At 42.5% G+C, this 25575-nt stretch overlaps 1 protein-coding gene across 4 annotated transcripts in view; it reads right to left on the reverse strand.

Annotated features, from left to right (window-relative positions):
* HIVEP3 (HIVEP zinc finger 3) overlaps window positions 1-25575 on the reverse strand; it is a 565857-nt gene that overhangs the window by 468103 nt on the left and 72179 nt on the right. Inside the window, exon 1 of one of the 4 annotated variants that reach the window (XM_070368258.1) lies at window positions 6559-6574. The exons of the other annotated variants lie outside the window; for them this stretch is intronic. The gene's annotated coding sequence lies outside the window, so the exon portion shown is untranslated. Of the gene's footprint in view, window positions 1-6558; window positions 6575-25575 lie in introns of those variants that run through there. 4 annotated transcript variants of the gene reach the window in all.

Genomic DNA, 25575 nt, shown 5'->3' on the forward strand with positions numbered 1-25575 from the left:
GTCTTTTTGAAGTTTCATCTTCTCTTATTCTATGCAGTGACAATGAACCATTTCTCCATCAGATTGTGACATGTGACCAAAAGTGGATTTTATATGACAGCTTAGTGCCTGGACTGAGAAGAAGCTCCAAAGCACTTGCCAAAGCCAAACTTGCACTAAAAAGAGTCATGATCACTGCTTGGCAGTCTGCTGCCAGTCTGATCCACGAAAGCTTTCTTAATTCCAGTGAAACCATTACATGTGAGAAGTATGCTCAGCAAATTGATGAGATGCAACAAAAACTGCAATGCCTGCAGACAGCGCTGGTCAACAGAAAGGGCCCAATTCTTCTCCATGACAACACCCAACTGCACATTGCACAACTTCAGTGCTTCAGAAGTTGAATGAAGTTTTGCCTCATCTGCCATGGTCACCTGACCTCTCACCAACTGCTACCACTTCTTCAAGCATCTTGATAACTTTTGCAGGGAAAATGCTTCCACAACCACCAGCAGGCAGAAAATGCTTTTCAAGAGTTCACTGAATCCTGAAGCACAGATTTTTACACTGCAGCAATAAACAAATGTATGTCTTGGTGAAAATGTGTTGGTTGTAATGGTTCCTATTTTGATTAATAAAGATGTGTTTGAGGCTAGTTATAATGATTTAAAATTTAAGGTCCAAAATTGCAATTATATTTGCACCAACCTAATAGAAACCTCATCCCTGGGGCAGCATTATGCAGTTTCTAGAGGTTCTCCCTCAGAAGCCTTCCTCAGGTCTATGCCCTCTTCTCCAGCCACATTGCTTTCATTTTTCCTCTTTTGTCCATTCATTCATTCATTGACCTACCGTATGTTTGTGAAATGTGGAGAGCATTCTGGTCCCTTTGAGAGGGGCTGATGATTGTGGAGGCAAGTCAGACATGACTTTCTCTTTTTTAACTTTCTATTTGCTATTGGGGTATAGTCACTTAACAAAAAATACTGTGATAGTTTCAAGTTAACAGCAAAGGAATTCAGCCATACATATACCTGTATCCACTCTCCCCCAGACTTCCCTCCCATCTAGGCTGTCACATAACATTAAGCAGAATTCCATGTGCAATACAGCAAATCCTTGTTTGTTCTCCATTCCAAACATAGCAGTGTGTACATGTCCATCACAAACTCCGTAACTATCCCTTCAACCATCCTTCCCCTCCGCCAGTAATCATAAGTTCATTCTCTAAGTTTGTGAGTCTCTTCCTGTTTATATAAATAACTTCATTTATTATATATAGAAATAACTGTTTGTATAGAAATAACTTCATTTGTATCGTTTCTATTTAGATTTCACATATTAGGATTTCACAATATCTCTCCTTCTCTGACTGACTTACTTCATTTGGTATGATAATCTCTTTGTCCATTCATGTTGCTGCAAATGGCATTATTTCATTCTTTTAATTGGCAGAGTAATATTCCATTTTATATATGTATACCACATCTTCTTTATCCAGTCCTCTGTCAATGGACATTTAGGTTCCTTCCATGCCTTGGCTATTGTAAACAGTGCTGAAAAGAACATAGGGGTGCATGTATCCTTTTGGATCACCTTTTTCTCCAGATATATGTCTAGGAATTGGATTGCAGGGTCATATGATAGCTATATTTTTATTTTAAGGAACATCCATACAGTTCTTCATAGTGGCTGTACCAATTTACATTCCCATCAACAGTGTAGAAGAGTTCCTGTCTCTCCACACCCTTTCCAGCATTTAATTTTTGTGAATTTTTTGATGAAAGCCATTCTGGTTGGGGATATTAAAGACAAGATATTAAGAAAAGGTGGCAAGAATCCACAGAAGAACTCTACGAAAAGATCTTAATGACCCAGATAACCACAATGGTGTAGTCACTCACCTAGAGCCAGATATCCTAGAGTGTGAAGTCAAGTGGGCCTTAGGAAGCATCACTATGAACAAAGCTAGTGGAGGTGATGGAATTCACACTGAACTATTTCAAATTCTAAAAGATCATGCTGTGAAAGTGCTGCATTCAATATGCCAGCAAATTTGGAAAACTCAGCAGTGGCCATAGGACTGGGAAAGGTCATTTTTCATTCCAATCCCAAAGAAAGACAATGTCAAAGAATATTCAGACTACCACACAATTGCACTCATCTCACACACTAGCAAAGTAATACCCAAAATTCTCCAAGCCAGACTTCAACAGTACGTGAGTGGAGAACTTCAAGCTGGATTTAGAAAAGGCAGAGGAACCAGAGATCAAATTGCCAACATCCGTTGGACCACAGAAAAAGCAAGAGAATTCCACAAAAATATCTACTTCTGCTTCATTGACTGCACTAAAGCTTTTGACTGTGTGGATCACAACAAACTGTGGAAAATTCTTCAAGAGATGGGGATACCATCCTTTGGGGAACAGAGGATGAGATGGTTGGATGGCATCACCAACTTGATGGACACAAGTCTGAGCAAGCTCCGGGAATTGGTGATGGACAGGGAAGCCTGGCGTGCTACAGTCCATGGGGTGGCAAAGAGTCGGATACGCCTGAGTGACTGAACTGACTAACTGATGCTGGCTGGTATGAGGTGATATCCCTTTATAGTTTTGATTTGCATTTCTCTAATAATTAGCAATGTTCAACACCTTTTCACATGCATATTGGCCATTTGTATGTTTTCTTTCAGAAATATCTATTTAGTTGTTCTGCCCATTTGTTGATTTGGTTGTTTCGAAGTTCTTAAGCATCATGAGGTATTTATAAATTTTGGAGACTAATCTTTTGTCAGTCACCTCATCTACAAGTATTTTCTCCCAATCTGTCAGTTGTTTTTGTTTTGTTTATTGTTTCCTTTGCTGTGCAAAAGTTTTTGAGTTTAAGTAGGTTTCATTTGTTTATTTTTATTTCCATTATTCTGGGAGATGAATTGAAAAAGATATTGCTGAAATTTTTGTCAGAGAGTGTCCTGGCCTATGTTTCCCTCTAGGAGTTTTATAGTGTCCAGTCTCATGTTTAGTTCTTTAACTTGCTTTGAGCTTATTTTTGTGTATGATGTTAAAGAATGATCTAATTTCATTTTTCACACGTAGCTGTCCAGTTTTCCCAGCACCATTTGTTTTAGAGATTCTTTTCAACATTGTGTAGTCTTACCTCCTTTGTCACAGATTAATTGTCCATAGATGCATGGGTTTATTTCTGGGTTTTCCATCCTGCTCCATTGATCTATATTTCTATTTTTCTGCCAGTACCATACTGCTTTGATGACTGTAGCTTTGTAGTATAGTATGAAGTCAGGGAGCCTGATTCCTTCAGCTCTGTTTTTCTTTCTCAAGATTGTTTTGCCTATTCAGGGTCTCTTGTGCCTCCACACAAATTTTGAGATTTTTTTTTTTGTTCTAGTTCTGTGAAAAAAAAAAAAAAATGCCACTGGTAATTTGATAGGGATTGCACTGAATCTGTAGATTGGTTTGAGTAGTATAGTCATTTTGACAATATTGATTCTTCCAATCTACAAACATGGTATGTGTGTCCATCTGTTTGTGCCTTCTTCAATTTCTTTCATCAGCATCTTATGGTTTTCAGAGTACCAGTCTTCTGTCTCCTTAGGTAGATTTATTCCCAGATACATATATTTTTGATGCCATGGTAAATGGAAGTGTTTCTTGAATTTCTCTTTCTGATCTTTTATTGTTAGTTTATAAATATGCAACAGATTTCAGTGCATTAATTTTGTAACCTGAAACTTTACCAAATTCACCTGGACTCTAATTGCTTCCTACATAGATGAAACTTTCTACACAGTCTCACCAACAAGCTTCCTCCTCAATTCAATCTTCCTTCTGCACTGCCACCAACTCACAACTCCCTTCTCCAACATATATGTAAATATGGGCACATTGGTAAAATCCATACATACTGTTTAAGTAAGCAAGAGAAGCTCATTAAAGAAAATTTGGAAAATACATAAAGGACTATCGTTCATACTCCATCATTCATATTTCTAATACTCAAAGATTTTTAATAATGTGACCATTTTATTTATAACTTTTGAAATGATATCTCTCTCTTTAGTACACAAATCTGATCATTTTCCTCTCTTCTTGGAAGGGATCAAGTTATTCCACCCACTAAGGGACAGTGGTCATGGCCTGTGGATGCAGATGTTCTGAGCCACCCTGTCTCTGGTCACACCATCCCCAATGTCCACAGGGCCCTTCCCTCTTCATTCTTCAACTCTCCATCCTTAAACACCTTTCAAGGCCAGGTTAAAGATCACACTTCTACTAGACTCTACGTACGTGACGCCTGTCACAACATGCTGTAACTGTGTGGGAAGCAGCGTTAATGCTGACTCTGGAGTCAGACTGCCTGGGTTCAAGTCAGATCTGTGACTTGCCAGGTATGTAACTGCGTCAATTATTTACTCTGTCTTTGCCTCAGCCTCAGGGATAAAAGGATAAAAAACTAGAACTCCATTCAGAGTAATTCTACGAAGACTAAATGAGGTGATCTTGTCACTTAGCACGATGCCAGGCACATAATAAGTCCTCAGAACGTTACTTATTATCATTGTCAAATGTCTGTCTCCTCCCCCTACACCACGCACATCCTACAGGAAGGATTTCTTTTCCGTCTTTTTACCTCCTGCCTATGCTCAGTTTGAAGTGATTTATAAATGTATGAGAAATAAATGAATGATCTGTCAAATCTTCCTGACATATACTCTTGCTATACATACTCCCATAGTGAAAAAAAGAGGGGAAGGAAGATGGGGAGAAAAAGGAAGAAGAAGAGACAAAAGATGAGAAGAAGCAGGAGAGGGAGAGGGAGAAGGGAGAGAAGAGGGAGGAAAAGAGGAAGGAAGAAGAAGAGGGGAAGGCAGAGGAAGAAGAGGAGGTGAGGAGGAGAAAGGGGACGAGGAAGAGGAAGTGGAAATAAAGTGGAAAGGAGGAGGAAGAAACAAATGCGAGCAAGGAATTTTTTTATTAATTTATTAATTAGTAATCAATTTATTTACTAATATTTTAATTGGAGGATAATTACTTTACAATACGGTGATGGTTTTTGCCATACATTGACATGAATTGACACTACTAACAATGGTATCTGAGTTTTGTGTGCACAGAAAACAGGCAGCAGCCAGCACAGTACTCCAGCTCGCCTCTTGCTGCTAACCCCTTGAAACTCAGGAATACATTCATCCTTAAGCTTAGTACAAAACTCCACACTACATTCTGGACCCTGGGACAACCAAATTGTATAACCAGGACTCTTCCCAGAGAGCAGGCCCTTAGATAGATTCAAGTCTACCACGACTGAACAGGGCCTCCCAAGGAAATTCTGGGTCAGCTGGGGAAGAAGAAGGCACGGCAAGCATCCTGTGGAGGGCATAATCTCATCCTCACGTGACTGGGGACGGATGTAGCACTATATGTGCGGAATATTTTAAGGTTCCCTTGCAGCAGAAGTAGCTTGGCAAAATCTGCTTTTACTGACTCCAGATATCCTGGCTTCTACTTCTATTCCAGATGCAGTGATAAATCCCCAAGAAATCATAAGTGGTTTCTACCATACATAAAAGTACAGAAAGCCTTTGTTTTTCTGATTAGGGAGACTACATAAATTTTTAACTGATTATTAAGAAATAAATGCCAACCTTTGCAGAAAAAATACATTTCTCTCTGTCTCTGATTGAGTATCAAAGAGGCCTTCAGGGCCTTCACCCTGGCTGAGGCCTGATGGTTTCATGCCAGGTGTGGGGGCCGGTTCCATGCCAACAGCTGTTCTCAAGGGCAGTTCACTCATCACCAGAGGCCCGGAGTCTCTGAGCCAGGGGTCACAGTCCTCAGGGGTCAAAATCCACAGAAAGAACACACGCCTTCCTGGTGGCTGGCAGCACCACTGGCTTGCAGATTTTTGCAAAACCATTAAGCCGTGGACTTGGAAGGCAGTCAGGCCTGAGTTTGAATTCCAGCTCTACCACTTACTAGCTATGTGGCCCCGGGGCGAGTTGCCTCATCTCTCTAAATCTGAGTTTCCTCATTTGTGAAATGGGGATAATAATAGCATTCACCCTTGAGGGTGGTGGTTAGGATTAAACAGATAATGCGTAGAAAGGATGCAGGACAGCACTTGAACACACAGGCACACTCGCTAAATGACAGCTACTGTTACTATTATTTAGGAATCATTTTCTCAGCCTCCAGATTTTTTTCTCTAGTGCTTCCACTGAGACAGAAAGTCAAATCTGAGGCTGAGGATGCAGAATTGGAAATGATAATAATAGCAGACTGTTAGGAGCATTGACAACCCACTCCAATATTCTTGCTGGAGAATCCCAGGGACAGGGAAGCCTGGTGGGCTGCCGTCTATGGGGTCGCACAGAGTCGGACACGACTGAAACGACTCAGTAGCAGCAGCAGGAGCATTGACAATGTTCCAGGCACTGTATAGGTGACATTTACATATTTTCTCTGGGTTAATCCTCACAACAATATATCATCCAAGTACTACCACGGACCCCATTTTACGGAGGGGTGTAAGATTACTCAAGGGCATACAATTACTCACCTTGAGGAGAGGGTGAGAGAGGAGATAGTTCCCTGGGCTGAGCGGTATGGGCAGGGAAGTTGGAGTGGTTCTTTAAAAAACTGTGGTGGAAAGGAAAGGGAATATTACAAAGTGCCTCTGTGGGTTGCGAATCCGTTTCCTTTAATGTTCTTTCAGAGTCACAAGTTTAGATTGGAATTCCTTTTTAATTAGTGGCTCCATCGTTGTTTTGAGATCACCTAAGTGAAAAAGTTGGCTTAAAGCTCAGCATTCAGAAAACGAAGATCATGGCATCCGGTCCCATCACTTCATGGGAAATAGATGGGGAAACAGTGGAAATGGTGTCAGACTTTATTTTCTAGGCTCCAAAATCACTGCAGATGGTGACTGCAGCCATGAAATTAAAAGACACTTACTGCTTGGAAGGAAAGTTATGACCAACCTAGATAGCATATTCAAAAGCAGAGACATGACTTTGCCAACAAAGGTTCGTCTAGTCAAGGCTATGGTTTTTCCTGTGGTCATGTATGGATGTGAGAGTTGGACTATGAAGAAGGCTGAGCACCGAAGAATTGATGCTTTTGAACTGTGGTGTTGGAGAAGACTCTTGAGAGTCCCTTGGACTGCAAGGAGATCCGACCAGTCCATTCTGAAGGAGATCAGCCCTGGGGTTTCTTTGGAAGGAATGATGCTGAAATTCCAGTACTTTAGCCACCTCATGGGAAGAGTTGACTCATTGGAAAAGACTCTGATGCTGGGAGGGATTGGGGGCAAGAGGAGAAGGGGACGACAGAGGATGAGATGGCTGGATGGCATCACTGACTCGATGGACGTGACTCTGAGTGAACTCCGGGAGTTGGTGATGGACAGGGAGGCCTGGCGTGCTGAGATTCATGGGGTCGCAAAGAGTCGGACACGACTGAGCGACTGATCTGATCTGATCTGATCTGAATTCCAAAGGGCAGGGTTAAGCAGGAGGGAAGGACTTTCACCAAAATTGTAAGTAGTCTCCTACCATGGTAAAAACTCAATTTCAAGCCAACCTGACCAATAACCTCCCTACAGTCGGAACAGCGCCCTGCAGTGCGGGGTACATCCTAGACGGGAGAAGAGCTAACTGAGGCCTCCAGAGACTCAGCTACACTCAACCACAGAGATACTCCCCAAGTTCCTCCCAGGGCACAGCTCCTTTCCGTTCTTTCATTCCCCCACCTCACCCCCTCTTTAATAATGAATGTGTGACTCAGAGGTTTAATGAGTTACCAGGAGAAGTTCACCAGAAGGGAAACCCATTGAGTAAACGCATAATTAAAATTACGAATGGACAGAGGAATACAATCATTGCAGGAGATGGGGAGTACACAGGAATGACTCAGGGGTTAGGCTGGTTAGAAAAGGGCCTCTGGGACTTAAATTATTTCTGATGACGATCTGGAAATGAAAGGAAAATTCTGGAACCCTTCCACACTCAAAAGAGACAGAGGAGCCACCCGGGATCCCTTCCTTCCCTCCTCAAATGATCTAGATTGGTAGCCAGGAGTCACTTCCAGCAGAAGTTGAAAATAGCAAAGGCTGAATTCACCAAGGGAGTCATTATCCCTTTGGTGCTAACAGCACAAGGCTCTAGCATCAATTACTTCCCTGGTGTAAATATCCTGCAGGAAATTATAAGTTAGGAGAACATGAAAAGCTAAGGCAGCATCACACTGGATTTTCTCTCTTGAGCTCAAACCTAGAAATATTCTGTATCTGTGGACGCCTGGCTGGGGAGAGAAACCAGGCAAGATGACCATGTTCTGCCTTTAGGAGAAGGAGGCTGAGCTGTGGTAGTCTGCAGAAGAGTACGTACTAGTCTGTAGCCAACAATCTATTCTTGTATGGTCAGGAGGAGATAGAATAGTCCAGGGGGCTATGAGTTCTTAGGAGAAATGTGGGCTGATCCGAAACAAGAACTCAAAGACTCCTTGTGTCAGGATCTCTAAAATGAAAGCAACAGAAAGCAGGTTCTACCTTTGACTATTCCAGGAGCTTCTGTAACTGCAGCCACTCCAGGTCGGCTATGCTAATACACCAGAGGTACAAATTCATGCCAAACATCAATCTAAGTATGATATCTTAGTGTCTTGTTCCCATGCAAGTGTGCTCGGCGTTCATAGAGCGCCAAGGCTACTCTATTTTTTCTTCTAGAACACAGAGCAATTGCTTTGGCAAGGTGGAGGGGCGTGAACAACTCAAAAGTATTTCCACTAATGGTAATAAAAAGAGATACGGGCCTAAAAGGTATGTATAGAGTTGAAAAGTCATTTTTATTTTTGTTTAATTATACAGTGGCACAGTTTTTAAGTAGTACTTGAAACAAATTACTAAAGCTATAATATCAACTTTGAAGGAAAGGGAAGGTCCTCTTGCTTTTGTGTTTTGTCATTTACATACATTTTCCAAATGGCTTTCTCTGTGTTCAGGTTGACAGGAAGTGAATCCCTCAGATTGTCAAAAAGCCTTTCAAGGGGTGGGGAAGGGGGCTGAAATTTTCTTTTAGTCAAAAGAAACCTATATCCATTTTGTAAAAGAAAAATAAAACATATGTACATATATATGTGTGTGTGCACACATATATATGTACATATGTTTTATTTATTTTTTTTTTATCAAGACCATCCCCATGGAAAAGATATGCAAAAAAGCAAAATGGCTGTCTGGGGAGGCCTTACAAATAGCTGTGAAAAGAAGAGAAGCGAAAAGCAAAGGAGAAAAGGAAAGATATAAGCATCTGAACGCAGAGTTCCAAAGAATAGCAAGAAGAGATAAGAAAGCCTTCTTCAGTGATCAATGCAAAGAAATAGAGGAAAACAACAGAATGGGAAAGACTAGATATCTCTTCAAGAAAATTAGAGATACCAAAGGAACATTTCAGGCAAAGATGGGCTCGATAAAGGACAGAAATGGTATGGACCTAACAGAAGCAGAAGATATTAAGAAGAGATGGCAAGAATACACAGAAGAACTGTACAAAAAAGATCTTCACGACAAAGATAATCACGATGGTGTGATCACTGACCTAGAGCCAGACATCCTGGAATGTGAAGTAAAGTGGGCCATAGAAAGCATCACTACGAACAAAGCTAGTGGAGGTGATGGAATTCTAGTTGAGCTATTCCAAATCCTGAAAGATGATGCTGTGAAAGTGCTGCACTCAATATGCCAGCAAACTTGGAAAACTCAGCAGTGGCCACAGGACTGTAAAAGGTCAGTTTTCATTCCAATCCCAAAGAAAGGCAATGCCAAAGAATGCTCAAACTACCGCACAATTGCACTCATCTCACACGCTAGTAGAGTAATGCTCAAAATTCTCCAAGCCAGGCTTCAGCAATCCGTGAACCGTGAACTTCCTGATGTTCAAGCTGGTTTTAGAAAATGCAGAGGAACCACAGATCAAATTGCCAACATCCACTGGATCATCGAAAAAGCAAGAGAGTTCCAGAAAAACATCTATTTCTGCTTTATTGACTATGCCAAAGCCTTTGACTGTGTGGATCACAATAAACTGTGGAAAATTCTGAAAGAGATGGGAATACCAGACCACCTGATCTGCCTCTTGAGAAATTTGTATGCAGGTCAGGAAGCAACAGTTAGAACTGGACATGGAACAACAGACTGGTTCCAAATAGGAAAAGGAGTTCGTCAAGGCTGTATAATGTTACCCTGCTTATTTAACTTATATGCAGAGTACATCATGAGAAATGCTGGGCTGGAAGAAACACAAGCTGGAATCAAGATTGCCAGGAGAAATATCAATAATCTCAGATATGCAGATGACACCACCCTTATCGCAGAAAGTGAAGAGGAACTAAAGAGCCTCTTGATGAAAGTGAAAGTGGAGAGTGAAAAAGTTGGCTTAAAGCTCAACATTCAGAAAACAAAGATCATGGCATCTGGTCCCATCACTTCATGGGAAATAGATGGGGAAACAGTGGAAACAGTGTCAGACTTTATTTTGGGGGGCTCCAAAATCACTGCAGATGGTGACTGCAGCCATGAAATTAAAAGACGCTTACTCCTTGGAATGAAAGTTATGACCAACCTAGATAGCATATTCAAAAGCAGAGATATAACTTTGCCAACAAAGGTTCGTCTAGTCAAGGTTATGGTTTTTCCTGTGGCCATGTATGGATGTGAGAGTTGGACTGTGAAGAAGGCTGAGCGCCAAAGAATTGATGCTTTTGAACTGTGGTGTTGGAGAAGACTCTTGAGAGTCCCTTGGACTGCAAGGAGATCCAACCAGTCCATTCTGAAGGAGATCAGCCCCAGGATTTCTTTGGAAGGAATGATGCTAAAGCTGAAACTCCAGTACTTTGGCCACCTCATACAAAGAGTTGACTCATTGGAAAAGACTCTGATGCTGGGAGGGATTGGGGACAGGAGGAGAAGGGGATGACAGAGGATGAGATGGCTGGATGGCATCACTGACTCGATGGACATGAGTCTGGGAGAACTCCGGGAGTTGGTGATGGACAGGGAGGCCTGGCGTGCTGCGATTCATGGGGTCGCAAAGAGTCGGACACGACTGAACGACTGAACTGAACTGATACATATATATACACACAGACACACTTAGAAGGTAAACTTACATGTGAAATTAATTATATTAGCATGGAAGGATCCAGTGATTTATTTTTCTTTACTCAATAAAGTAAGGGAAATCATTTATGTTTTTACCATCCTTTCTAAAAATTTACCTCCCAATAATCCATAAGCCACTATAAACGAAAGTTAAAAAAAAAGTCTTACATCCCAAGAAAAGTTAAATTTTTGCCATAAAAATCTTTAAACAGGTAACTAAAAGTCCATTCCATCAAAGCAAGTGGAATACTATCCAAAATTGTATTACACTAATCTTGATCCAATCCCCAAACAGTCATTAATTCTGTAAAACACTGCTAAACAAGTAGGTAGGAGTTTCTCATCCATAGTTGCCAATAAATATAAAATATATTTTGCACAGCCCTAGTCTGATACAGCGGAACAAAGTGGGGGCTCTGGAGCCAAGCCATTTGGGGTCAAGTCCTGGTTCCCACATACAAACAGCTCAGGCAAGTGAATGAAGCTCTCTGAGCCAACCATGTCCTTAATGTTCTAGTCCATCTGCAAGTACCTGGGAGAACTCACCATTCAAGGACAAACTGGGCAAACAGAGAAAAGTTCAAGATGCAGTCATCCTATTGTCTAGATTGGACACAGAAAACTCAGAAGGGTAGTGGAGGAGAAGGGTTTTAGAAGGGTTTGTTCATGGTTCAGATCTATTTTTAGCTAAGGGATAAGATGAATACCTAAAAGGTTATAATACAATGAAAAAATCCTCCCAGATTTAGCCAGCTCATAGTCTGAATCACTCCCTGAGTCAGGGCAGGACACAACACCAGCCCCTGTCCTTGAACAGTACAGTTACCTGAGTCAGAGCCTATTCTGAAAAGCTAAAACTGATCTACATCTGGCATTTCAAGGGCAAGCCAGTTTACCCACATGCAATCAACCACTGCAAGGAGATCCAACCAGCCCAATCTGAAGGAGATCAGCCCCGGGATTTCCTTGGAAGGAATGATGCTAAAGCTGAAACTCCAGTACTTTGGCCACCTCACGCGAAGAGTTGACTCATTGGAAAAGACTCTGATGCCGGGAGGGATTGGGGGCAGGAGGAGAAGGGGACGACAGAGGATGAGATGGCTGGATGGCATCACTGACTCGATGGACGTGAGTCTGAGTGAACTCCGGGAGTTGGTGATGGACAGGGAGGCCTGGTGTGCTGCGATTCATGGGGTCGCAAAGAGTCGGACATGACTGAGCGACTGATCTGATCTTATCTGAATCAACCACAGGTGACTTTTCCTTCTGTGCATAGATGCCATGGAAATCGGTCTGAAAGCACAGAAGAGGCAACATGGTTCCACGGAAATGGTGCCTACAAACTCCTGAGCCACCGTGCACTGGCTCCAAGACCTCGAAAAATTATTTACCTCCTCTGAACATACGTTTCTCATCTGTATAATGGGAGGCATAGAAGGCTACTAGTTTTGAGAGTTGCCCAGGAATGTGCTGGGGCAGTTTCATGAATGGAGCCACCATGATGACAGGAACATAGGCTACACATGTGTCCAACATACAGGCTCCCACTCTCCAAGCCTTCTCTAGCTACTCTGCTGCTAAATGTTCAATCTGCCGAACATAAAGGCCAGTACTGGGCCCCCAACATGGTATGTCCTTAGAGGAGACCAACTGGCTAGTTGGCAATGAGTTGCTTCCCTTCTATCTTGAAAAGGGTAATATTTCAACTTTCTGATTGTCAAATATTCTAGATATGAATTTACTTTTCCTGCCTGTAGGCCTCAGCCATCACCATCATCCAAGGATTCGAAAGCCTGATCCTGCATAAATTCACTTTGGACAAAGAAATCACTCTGCAGCAAAGAAGGTGCACATGGGCACAGGATTGTGTGGCCCTCTGGTCCCACTACTTAGCAATCCTTCAGAAACTGCTGGCGTGCCAGAACACTGCAATAACCGTGGCAGCACAGCTAAGGTGTAAGCTTAGACATTATACCTGCACAGATGAGACACTATTTGGGGGGAGGCAGCATATGATGGCAGATTTTATTTTCTTGGGCTCCAAAATCACTGTGGATGGTGACAGGAGACATGAAATGAAGAGACACTTGCTCCTTGGAAGAAAAGCTATGACAAACCTACATAGCACATTAAAAAGCAGAGACCTCGCTTGGCCGGCAGAGATGCGTAAAGTCAAAGCTATGGTTTTCCCAGTAGTCGTGTATGGTTATAAGAGTTGGACCATAAAGAAGGCTGAGAACTGAAGAATTGATGCTTTTGAATTATGGTTCTGGAGAAGACTCTTGAGAGTCCCTTGGACATCAAGGAGATCAAACCAGTCAGTACTAAAGGAAATAAACCTTGAATATTCATTGAAAGGACTGATGCTGAAGCTGAAGCTTCAATTCTTTGGCCACCTGATGTGAAGAGCCAACTCATTGGAAAAGACTCTGATGCTAGGAAAAATTGAGGGCAGGAGGAGAAGGGGGTGACAGAGGATGAGATGGTTGGATGGCATCACTGACTCAATGGACATGAGTCTGAGCAAACTCCAGGAGACAGTGAAGGACAGGGAGGACCAGCATACTGCAGTCCATTGAATCACAAACTGTAGGACACAACTGAGTGACTGAACAACATACACTTTAAATAAGAGCCATAATATGGGGCTTGATCCCAATGAACAGAATATAGGTCTGGGAGCCAAGAGAGGCAGAGTGAGAGTAACCCTACTCACTAAAACTCCCAGTAGCACTTGTGAAATCTGTGTTTATATTTAACAGTTTAGCCTTTGTGGGTCTTAGAGATGCTTCCATCACAGGACACAGTTTCTGCTAAAATTAAAGCTATAAACAAAGCTATAGCTGCTGCCTGCCTGGTTACTCTTGGTTATGCATTCCTAAAGCAGAGAAAGAAATTGAGTTGTGTTACTGGCAAGGGGGTTTGACCATGACCATCATAAGAAAGTCGTGATGCTGCTATATAACAGGACAGAAAGGAATATGGATGATATGTGATAGCCTGACAGATGATCCACAGAGTATGTCTTGGTATGTCAATGCCCAACCTTAACTGCACATTGTCAAGTACATCAACCACTGCCTGACAAGGGCATGGTAACCAGAGGCTCAGACCCCTCAGGGATGACTCACTTTACCAGACAAGCCACCTTAATCAGCAGATGTGCTAGCCAAGGGAGGAAATTTTAGAAAGGATAGCAGACAAGGGAGATGATGGGTCCAAGTTAGAGTCTCAGGACCCACCACAACAATGGAAGCTGTAGTTTATCCCACTAACCCCCAAATTCTGACCAAGAAGAATCCTGAACAAGGTGTGAGAGGACAGAGTAAACTTAAAGTAAGAACCAGTGGATCTGAATGGTACAAGGTGCAAGGATCTGAATGGTACAGTGCGGCAGACACTACTGGTGTCCCCTCCGATCCCCATTCACCAGCAGGTCTACCCATCCTCCTGCTACAGGTGTTGGCTGCTTATGGGTCACACCTGTACCCCTCTCTAGAGGATTCTTCTTAGCTAATGGGAGCTGCCTTTTCTAGAAATGCATTTCCTTGCTCCCTGAAGGGATACCCGTGACTGAATGATGCAGGGAAATAAAAGTTCAACCCCTTTGCCTCAAGGTAGTAAATACTCTATAGTACAATTCACACTCTAGAGCTTCTTCCTCATGGAGTTAGGTTCTTAGTTCAGGCTGATATAACAAGGTCCCATAGACTGATAACTTACCAGCTCAGTTCAGTCGCTCAGTCGTGTCCAACTCTTTGCGACCCCATGAACCACAGCATGCCAGGCCTCCCTGTCCATCATTAACTCCCGGAGTCCACGCAAACCCATGTCCATCGAGTCGGTGATGCCATCCAACCATCTCATCCTCTGTCGTCCCCTTCTCCTCCTGCCCCCAATCTTTCCCAGCATCAGGGTCTTTTCCAATGAGTCAGCAATAACTTATAAACTACAGAAATTGATTTCTCACATCTCTGGGAGTCCAAGATCAGGGTGCTACATGGTTGTGTTCTAATGAAACACAACTTGTAACTCCTTAACAAGTTAAAGACTGTTTTTTTCCTATATCCTCATATGGCGGGACAAAAAGCTAGAACACTCTCTGGAACCTCATTATAAACGCATTCCCAACCATGATGATGATGATTAAATTACCCCCCTCCCCAAAGCCCCATTCCTAATATCATTCACATTGAGGGTTAGGATTTCAACATATGAGCTGGGGGAACACAAACTTTCAGTCCTTAACATAAGCTGAAGCCAGACTTCTTCCAAATCCAGCACTAGTTTCTTCCTGTCCTACGCTGCTCCTCTCATCCCATTAGGCGTTTCATAAGAGCAATCCCTCAATAAATCTCTTGCACATGCTCCCATCTCGCCATGCTTCTGGGTACCCAACCTAGTAGAGCTATCCAGTGTACATTTCTGCGCATCATCCCACATGCTTGCAGGCTAAGTCGCTTCAGTCGTGTCCAGTGCTCTGTGACCCTATGGACTGCAGCCCTCCAGGCTCCTCTATCAATGGGATTCTCCAGGTGAGAATACTGGAGTGGGTTGCCACACCGTCCTCCAGGGAATTTTCCCAAGTCAGGGATTGAACCTGCATCTCTTATGTCTCCTGCATTGGCAGGTGGGTTCTTAACAACTAGTGATACCTGGGAAGCCGTGTGCATTCCACATAAAATCCTAAAGACATAAGATAGTCTAGGTTTGTGTTTAGCAAATATCTACTCTCCTCTCCTCCACTGTGGGCAGAGAATCCCATCTGCTCCACTGCAGCAGACTATGTTTTCCAAAAATAGCTGCAGCACTGTATCCCATCCCTCATGTGCTTCTTACAATGTAACCTTAACACCCTTTGAATCAAGAGTTGGGAACTGTATCTCTTCCCCTTGAATGTGGGCAGGCTTTCGTGACCGTTTTAACCAAACAAGAGTGGCAGAAGTGATGCTATGTGACTTCCAAGGCTGGTCAGAAAGAACAGCATAGCTTCCACTTGGTTCTCCAGAACAATTGTGCTAGAGTTCTAAGCCTCCTTGTGAGCAGTCTGACAGCCCTTCAGTCACCAAGCTGAGAAAGGCCAAGCTAGCCCATAGAGAAAGATCATGTGCAGAAGCCTAAGAATAATGGCCAGCCCCCTCTTATGCCAACCCCAAGCATCTTCAGGCTGCAACTGTACCAGTGACCCTGAGCCAGGACCACCCAGTGGAACCCTTCCTGAATTCCTGACCCAGAGGAACCATGAGAAACAATAAAATGATTGCTACTACTTAAGCCACTATGGTTTAGGAAAATTTTTTCCATAGCAATAGTAACCAGGATACCTACTGATACTGAGCTTAGTCACATCACTTGTTTTGGCCAATGGGATTTTGCATCTTGTACTTCTGCCATCATCAGAAGAAGAGCATGTCTTGGGTGCAAACAAGTCACAGATACAAGAAAAGTGAGAGATGTGTGTAGCAGACATAAACAAAACATGCAACCTATAGCCAGTCCAGATTAGTTTAACTTTAGCCAAACTGACTTGCAGATGCATGAATGAGAAATAAATGCTTATAGCTCTAGGCCACTGAGATTTTGTGGGATTTCTGTTGTTGTTGTTGTTGTTATATAGCATGATGGCAATAACTGATCCAAGAGGAAAGAGGAAAACATTCCCTGTTCCCAAGAATAGGCTACTTCATAATTTATAATTAAAGGGGCTTCATGATGATTATTAATATCAGATCAGATCAGATCAGATCAGTCGCTCAGTCGTGTCCGACTCTTTGCGACCCCATGAATCGCAGCACGCCAGGCCTCCCTGTCCATCACCAACTCCCGGAGTTCACTCAGACTCACGTCCATCGAGTCAGTGATGCCATCCAGCATCCTCTGTCGTCCCCTTCTCCTCCTGCCCCCAATCCCTCCCAGCATCAGAGTCTTTTCCAATGAGTCAGCTCTTCGCATGAGGTGGCCAAAGTACTGGAGTTTCAGCTTTAGCATAGCAGCATTTTCCAATAACACACTTATCCTGAAATTTCAATATTCCTCTCCTTTCATTTCAACTAAGCCCAATTGGTGATATAGGTCCCTTTTCTGAGGCCCTAAAGACATGTAACAAATGACCTCAAGGGCTTTCATTAATCAGCCTCCATAGAATGAAATGTTGTCAGGTGCCCTGAGTGCCTGAAAAAGAGGACAATGGATAGACAGAAAATCTCCTCAGCAGCCATTACCTAGAATGAGAGGCAACAGAAGCCAAGAGTTAATTTATAAGTCCCTTGAGATAAGAGATCAGAAATCCCTTCAAAAAGGGACAGATAGTGATCCATCCAAGAATAGTTATAAGTAAAAAGCACCAATGATTCATTTAAGCCAGGAATATAGAAAATAAACTTAAACCTAAAAGAGAAAGGACTGTAGATATTTACCCATACATGATCAGGACCAAAGTGAAGAGCCATGCAAAACAAGAAGAGGAACCAGGGGCCAGGTGTCCAGACGAAAGTAGACGTCAAATCCGGGGCTTATTCAGGGTCAGTCTTGGCTATGAGGGCTCAGCTTTCCTGGGTCCAGTGATCCAAATGAATATTTGAAGATAATTCACAATATACAAAGAATAATCATTATCTAGTGCCTTTTTAAAATGGAATATAAATTGATTGGGAAAGGAAATTTCATATCAAATTATTCAACAACTCATGTGTTGGTGTTAATGTTAATTTCACATTAGCCTTGTTGTTAATCAAAACTGTATTTACTGAGTATCCCTGGGGCTTCACTGGACCATGAGTATATGAAAGTAATTATGTATCTTTCTGCTTCCCTGGTGGCTCAGAGGATAAAGCGTCTGCCTCCAATGGGAGACCCGGGTTCAATCCCTGGGTCGGGGAAGATCCCCTGGAGAAGGAAATGGTAACTCACTCCAATATTCTTGCCTGGAGAATCCCATGGATGGAGAAGCCTGGTAGGCTACAGTCCTGGGGTCGCAAAGAGTCGGACATGACTGAGCGACTTCACTTTCACTTTTCTCTAGTCCATAAAGTGGGACCAGATGGGATACTGAAACTCTTACTCATTTTTGAACAACTTTAGATACTGACTCTGGGATACTGACTTGAGTCTACATTCAAACTCACTTCATCACACTAACCAGACTGGCAAATGAATTGAGACTATCAGAGTCTCTTAGAAAGTCAACCTTGAAACATTTCTAAGAGAAGGAATCACCAGAGCCTGATCTAATTCAGATCAACCATTTTATTATGACCACCCTAGATCTGGAGGCCCACAAAACCCACCGTTTCAGGATTTCTCAATACCAGCACGACTGACATTCTGAACCAAACAGCTTATTTGTGGGGGCCTCTCCTGTTCACTGCTTGATGTTTATTTAGTAGTATCCTTGGCATCTACCAACTAGACGCCAGTAGCCCTTCACCCCAGCCACTGGCTGTCACAGCCAAAAATGTCTCCAAACATTGCCAAATATCCCATCGGGCAAAATCTCTCCAGTTGATGACCAGTGCCTCAGTGTGGCCTAGCCATAAAGGCCCAGCTTCCTATGGATGAAAGAGAAGCAAAAGTCTTTAAGATTTAAGGGGATCATCAGTTAGACAAGGTTATATTATAGCACCGGTTCTCAAAATTTTTTGTCTGCCTAGTAGATTCAAATTCACAAGTGTAACACTTTCATGGACATATTCAGATTCTGACATACTATGACTGTAGGTGAAATGCAAAACTCTACCAGTTTATTCTGACCAAAAAAGAATATTAAAATCCAAATTGGTAAAAATTTTGTTTCTATGGATTGAACAGTGTCCCTCAAAAAAAGATATGTGGATACAGATGGCCAATAGGCACATGAATAGATGCTCAACATCACTAATTATTAGAGAAATGCAAGTCAAAGCTATAATGATTTATCACCTCACACCAGTTAGAATGGGTGTCATCAAAAAACCTGCAAATAATAAATGGTGTAGAGGGTGTGGAGAAAAGAGAACCCTTCTACATTGTTGGTGGGAATGTAAATTAGGGTGGCCACTATGGAAAACAGTGTGAAGGTTTTTAAGAAACCTTACAGTATGGAGGTTTCTTAAAAAACTAAAAATAGAGTTGCCATCTGATCTACTAACAGCAATCCCACTCCTGGGCATATATGCAGAGGAAAGCCTAATTTGAAAAGGTACATACACCTCCATGTTCATATCAGCACTATCAACAATAGCCAAAACAACTTTAATGTCCATCAGCAGGTGAATGGATAAAGAAGATACAGTATACACGACTTCTCTAGTTGTCTGTGGTTAGGACTTCATGCTGTCACTGTCAAGGGTGCAGGGTCAACCCCTGGTTGGAGAATTAAAATCCTGCAAGCCACATAGTATAAAAAAAAAAAAAAAAAAAAGATGTGATATATATATATATATATATATATATATATATATATAATAATAGAATATAACTCTACAGGTTTCAGAGGGAGCATGACCCTCTTGACACCTTGATTTTGGACTTTTAGCCTCCAGAACTTTGGAATAATATATTTCTGTTGTTCTAAGCCACTCGGTTTGTGATACTTAACTACAGCAGCCCTATGATTTGATCTAGGAAAAACTGTAAACCTGATTTAATTTTTTAAATTTAGTGATTTCCATATGAAAACCTGCACATAGTAGTTTACAGTAACCTTATTAATAATTATCAAAATGTGGAAATAACCAGGATGTCTTTTGGTAGGTGAGTGGATAAATTGTGGTATAGCCAAACAATAGAATATTTTTCAGAACTAAAAAAAAAAGAGCTATCAAGTCATGAAAAGACATGGAAGAACATTAAACACATATTGGTAGGTGAGCAAAGCCAATCTGAAAAGGCTACATACTGTACGATTCCAACAATATGACATTCTTCCTAGAAAATGCAAAACTATGAAGACAGTGAAAAGATAAGTGGTTGCCAGGAGTCAAGGGAGGGGAGATGAACAGGCAGAGCAGGGAGGATTCTTAGGGCACTGAAAATACTTTGCATGATAGTATAATGATGAGTATATTTCCTCATGCATTCGTCCAAACCCACAGAATGTACGAGAGTGAACCCTAAGGTACACCGTGGACTCTGGGTAATTATGCTGTATCAATGTCAGTTCATCCTTGGTAACAAATGTACCTCTCAGGTGGGGGATGTTGATAAAGGAGGCAAGGAGTATGTGGAAAATTTCTGTACCTTCCTCTCAATTTTGATGTAAACATAAAAATGCTCTAGAAAAAATTAAGTCTTTAAAAAAAAATTATGGCATATTGTGAAAACATCAACAATGTTTTACTAGTTGCAGTAAATTATTGGGTTGGCCAAAAGTTCTGTAACATTTTATGGAAAAACCCAAACTTTTTGGCTAACACAATACTTGTGTTAATAATGCAATCATAGCTGATCCAATGTACCAACGTGTCACCACACGAGAGTGAAATTTGCCACAGCACAGGATTTTGGTGTTGTGCCCCTGAGAATCAACAGGTAGAACTTATAAAAGTTATTCATTTTGGCCACATTAATAAAATCTACAACACATATACAAAGTCTAGGAATAATCTTAAGAAGATTGAGGAGGAGACTGGAAGAGAGAAGATCCAACTGCTACTGTCTTACCACTTCCCACGGTGCAAAATTCAAACTCATGAGCAGAGAATGGATGCACTTTGCAGTCCACTCACAGCCTTTTCTCTAGGCTCATCTTCGCCAAATCCTGTATCCTACCTGCTCTGTTTCATCTGAAGCTGATCCAGTGCCTCTCAAACTTTTTCAGGTCAAGGCACACTCAGAAAATAATAATCTTTGAGGGTACATGGGGATAAATAGACAAGGGTCAATAAGGAGGCAAACCCGTACCTCTTCAAGGCAGCCGGGGTCACCACAGCTCACTCTGTGCTGGGAAGTTCTGTTCTAATCCACCAGGATCGTCCCTGCCTTTGTTCTCATGTAGGAAAGCCCTACCTCTCACTGAGTCCACCTTCCTCCACTTCACAAACTGCTGTTTCTACTTCAAAACCCAGCTCAATGACCATTTCATCTCTGATGTCTTTCATACCTCAGCTGTGCCATCCCCCCTACCCCCACTGCACCCAGTACCAAGACCTATGTCATGGCTCTTGCCATCATGCTGGACTGCCGTTGGAGCCACCCACCCAGAATGTAATCTTCTGTGGTCCAGGGAAAACTGGGTCAACAGTGATCCAGCAAATATTTATTAGCCTCCTACGAGAGTCAAGGCATGGGACCAAACAGTCATAAAGATTCAAGGATGAATGAGGAAAGGGAAGGTCCCTGGCCTCCCGGAGCCCACAGTCCAATAGGGATGATGGATATTAAACTTTCACTCACACAATTAATTGTTTAATTACAACGGAGGGCATGTTTCCAAATCAATGAATGCATCTAACAAGTAGACCTGATCTATTTTGAGAGTCAAAGAAAAGTGCCTTAAATGGGTGACACATAACTGATGAGATGTGAAAGGTAAGTAGGAATTAATCAGCTGTGGGTTGAACGTGTACGAAAGCAGCACTCCATGTTCGAAACAAAGCTTTCTGGTTCTTGGCATCTTCCTATCCACAGGACCTGACTCAGGCAGATTCTAAATAAACACCTACTGAATTAAATTGTTTAAAGTGTTTGAGTATCCGAGCTGGACGGCATCACTGACTCGATGGACGTGAGTCTGAGTGAACTCCGGGAGTTGGTGATGGACAGGGAGGCCTGGCGTGCTGCGATTCATGGGGTCGCAAACAGTCGGACACGACTGAGCGACTGGACTGAACTGAACTCAAGCACTTTGTCTGTGTGTGTGTGTGTGTGTGTGTGTGTGTGTGGGCGGGGGCTGTGTGTGTTCAGTTGCTCAGACATGTCCAACTCTTTGTGGCCCCACTAACTCCACCCAAGAAGCCCCTTGTCTATAAGTGGGTTCTTTCAAATAATAATTGTTACTTTTGAAATCCTTTTCAACGATTAAAATGTAAAAGCATTGATTGAAACCTTATGATATGCAAGTGTTTAAGTGCTTAAGACATAAAGGCAAATAAGAATTTTTCATGTGAAGAAGACAGATGAAAGCCTTCTAAGTAAAGTCCACAGGAAAATCATGAAGGCAAGAAAGCAGACAGCATGGACTCTACTTCCAAAGATGTATGAGGCCTTGGTAAGGGACAAAGGCATTAGAGCATACATTAGTTATCAACTGTTGAATAAGAAATTACCCCCCAATCTGAGAAATTTACAACAATACACATTTATTATTTCCATTTCTCTGGGTCAAGAATCCAGGGCAGGTTTAGCTTGGTCTTCATTATCAGCTTTAGGGTCTCTTCAGGCTGCAATCAAGGTCTTCACCCCAGGTCTCTCATAAGGCCACCATCAAGGCACTTGCTGGGGCCCTAGTCTTCTCAAGGCTCAACCGGGGTGTGATCTGCCTCCAAGTTCACTCAGCAGTTGTTGGCACTCACAGGCTGTTGGCAGGATCCCATGCCTTGCTGGCTATCGGCCAGAGGTCATCCTCAGTTTCTTGCCACATGGGCCTCTCTAACAGCTGACTTCATCAAAGAAACAAGACAGAGAGAAAGAGAGTCTGCTGGTAAGACAGAAGCTACAGTCTTTTGTAACCTAATACTGGAAGTAATACCATCACTTTTGCCCTATTCTATTCACTGGAAGCAAGTCACTAGGTCCAGTCAGCACAGGGAATGAGGAGATGGAGATCACTGGGGGGGCATCTTATGTCTGTCTGGGATGGCATCATACTGTGCAGACTCTTGAATACCAGTGAGGGGAACTTGTATTTTACTAGGCGGTGGGGATCCCATGACAGTTTCAGGGGCACAGGAATGACAGGAGCAGAGTTTCTCTGCAGAGAGATCACACAGTACTGTGTGGGAGGGACTGGAAGCAGACAGTGTGTTTGGAGTTGGGGAGATCAGTTAGGAGGCAAAGAAAGGGGCAGTGGCATTTGCAGGTGTGACTTCCTGGAGGCAGAATTAGAACAGACCAGAGACTGAGTGGTCCTTTAGCTGCCTGTTTCAGGGTAGCATTCTGGAACAAGCAAGCCCATCAAGTCTGGCTATGAATTGGGAGCTCCCAGTTGGGTTTCTGGTTTCAAATGTCTCCACTTGAGGCAACTGCTATCCTCTCTGAGCTTTAGATGACTCTGTCTTGGGGGAGGATCTCCTAAACACATAACGCATTCATTCCTGTTGCTCCTCTCCAAGACAGTGTTATTCCATCCCCTGAAATCATCTGTTCTAATTCCGTCTCCAAGATGTCACACCTGCAAATGTCACTGCCCCTTTCTCTGCTTCTGAATGTAAATGAGAGGTAACTTCCATCTCTTACTATCTTAAAAGTAAGGATGATATAAAAATGTAGGAGGCTTATTTACAAGCATATTCTTAGAAACCCTGACTCAGCCTATCTAAAGTTATTTCTCATAGTAAATCAAAACTGCTGTGAATATAGGGTCATTGACAATGTAGTTTGTTAAATTAAGATGAGATTATGCTGGAGCAGAGTGAGCCTCTAATTCAATATGACTGGTGTCCTTATAAAAAACAGGAAACTTAACTATTTACAATAGCCTTTACAACACTATACATGGAAACAACCTAAATGGGCATCAACAGATGAATGGTAAAGAAGATGTGAGAGATAGATAGAGATAGATAGATAATGGAATATTACTCAACCACAAATAGAATAAAATAATGCCATTTGCAGCAACAAGAGGGGCTTCCCCAGTTCATGGGGTCCCAAAGAGTCAGACACAACTTAGCGACTAAACCATCTACGCAGGAACATGAATGGACCTAGAGGTTATCAAACTAAGTCGGTCAGACAGAGAAAGACAAAAATCATATGATATCACTTACATGTGGAATCTTAAAAACTGGTACAAATGAACCTATTTACAAAAGAGCAACAGACTCATAGACATAGAAAACAAACTATGGTTACCAAAGGGGAAAGGTGGGGAAGGGGATAAATTAGGAGTTTGAGATACACGTGAACACACCACTATATATAAAATAGATAACCAACAAGGACCTAGTGGGTAGCACAAGGAACTATACTCAATATTTGTAATAAACTATAAGGGAAAAAAATCTGAAAAAAAAATATACATAGACTATATACCTGAATCACTTTGATGCGTGCCTGAAACTAACACAACATTGCAAATCATTTATACTTCAATTAAAAAATAAAAACATTAATAAAGAAGAAAGTTGAACACAGACACGCACACACATGCCATGTGAAGACTGGTGTTACGCTGCCAACAAGCCAAGGAATTCCAGAAGCTGTGAGAGAGGCGTGGAACAGATCTTTCCCTACTGCCGTCAGCGGGAGAATGGCCCTGCCAACACCTTGATTTCAGACTTCTGGCCTCCAGAAATGAGAGACAATAAATTTTTGTTGTTCTAAAAAGCTCAGCCACCCCATTTGTGGCACTTTGCTCCAGCAGCTCTAGCTAAAGAATATGACCATAGTACAGAGTGTCAGAGTTACAACTTTAAAACCCTGACGGTGCCCACAGCTACCTGTTTAGGACTCAAGGATCAAGGAAGTAGGTGAGCTGAGAACTGGGAAGAGGGAGCTTGGGCAGGTAGAGTCTGTAAAGTAGGGTGAGTTGACTCAAGTGGAAAAGGAGAGAGAAAGAGGCAGGGCAAAAGCAAAACCAAATGGGCATTCAGTACAGGGCCTGGCAGGGACAGTATGAGAATGATCACCATCCTTGGCTCCTGCAACTGTACGATCCAGAGGCACCAGCTGGTTGTAGCTGGCACCTGCTACTACCACCAAGTGAGGGAAATAACCACGCTAGGAGAGCGAAGCGACCCCCAGTTCTCCCACCTCCCAGCTGCCTGCCTTCCTTCCTCTCTTGGCCTCAGGAGGTCCCAATCTGCCAGTCTGGGGAGGAAGCAGGTGCCTGCAAAGAAGTGAGCACTGTCCCTCCTGTAGCTCCCAGATGGACTGATGCTCCTACTGGAGCATGAACAAGGGAGGGAGAGCAGGCAGTTCCGGAAACATCAGGCTGTCACCCCAGTGATACCAAAGTCATTAATCATAACATTTGCAAATAAACTAGAGGCCTCCAGTTTAAAGGATTTGATAAGAACCTGCAATGTTCAGGGCTATGCTGTAGGGGGACTAGATGCTGAGAGACTCAAAGCTTAAGTGACAAATTCCACATTTCCTCCCTCCACCCAAAGGCAAAACAGTAAGACTCCCTGCTGTGTCCACGCTTCATCTGATTCCTCCAGGAAGCCGGCTTTCCCTAACTGCATTCAGGGCAAGACACTTCTCCTTAGCACTTTAGCTCTACAGTCAAATTTTAGAAGCATGGGAAAATTTGGGGTTGTGAACAACGTGTAGCTGAGG

Source organism: Bos mutus, chromosome 3 (assembly GCF_027580195.1).
Source record: "Bos mutus isolate GX-2022 chromosome 3, NWIPB_WYAK_1.1, whole genome shotgun sequence".
NCBI lineage: Eukaryota > Metazoa > Chordata > Mammalia > Artiodactyla > Bovidae > Bos > Bos mutus.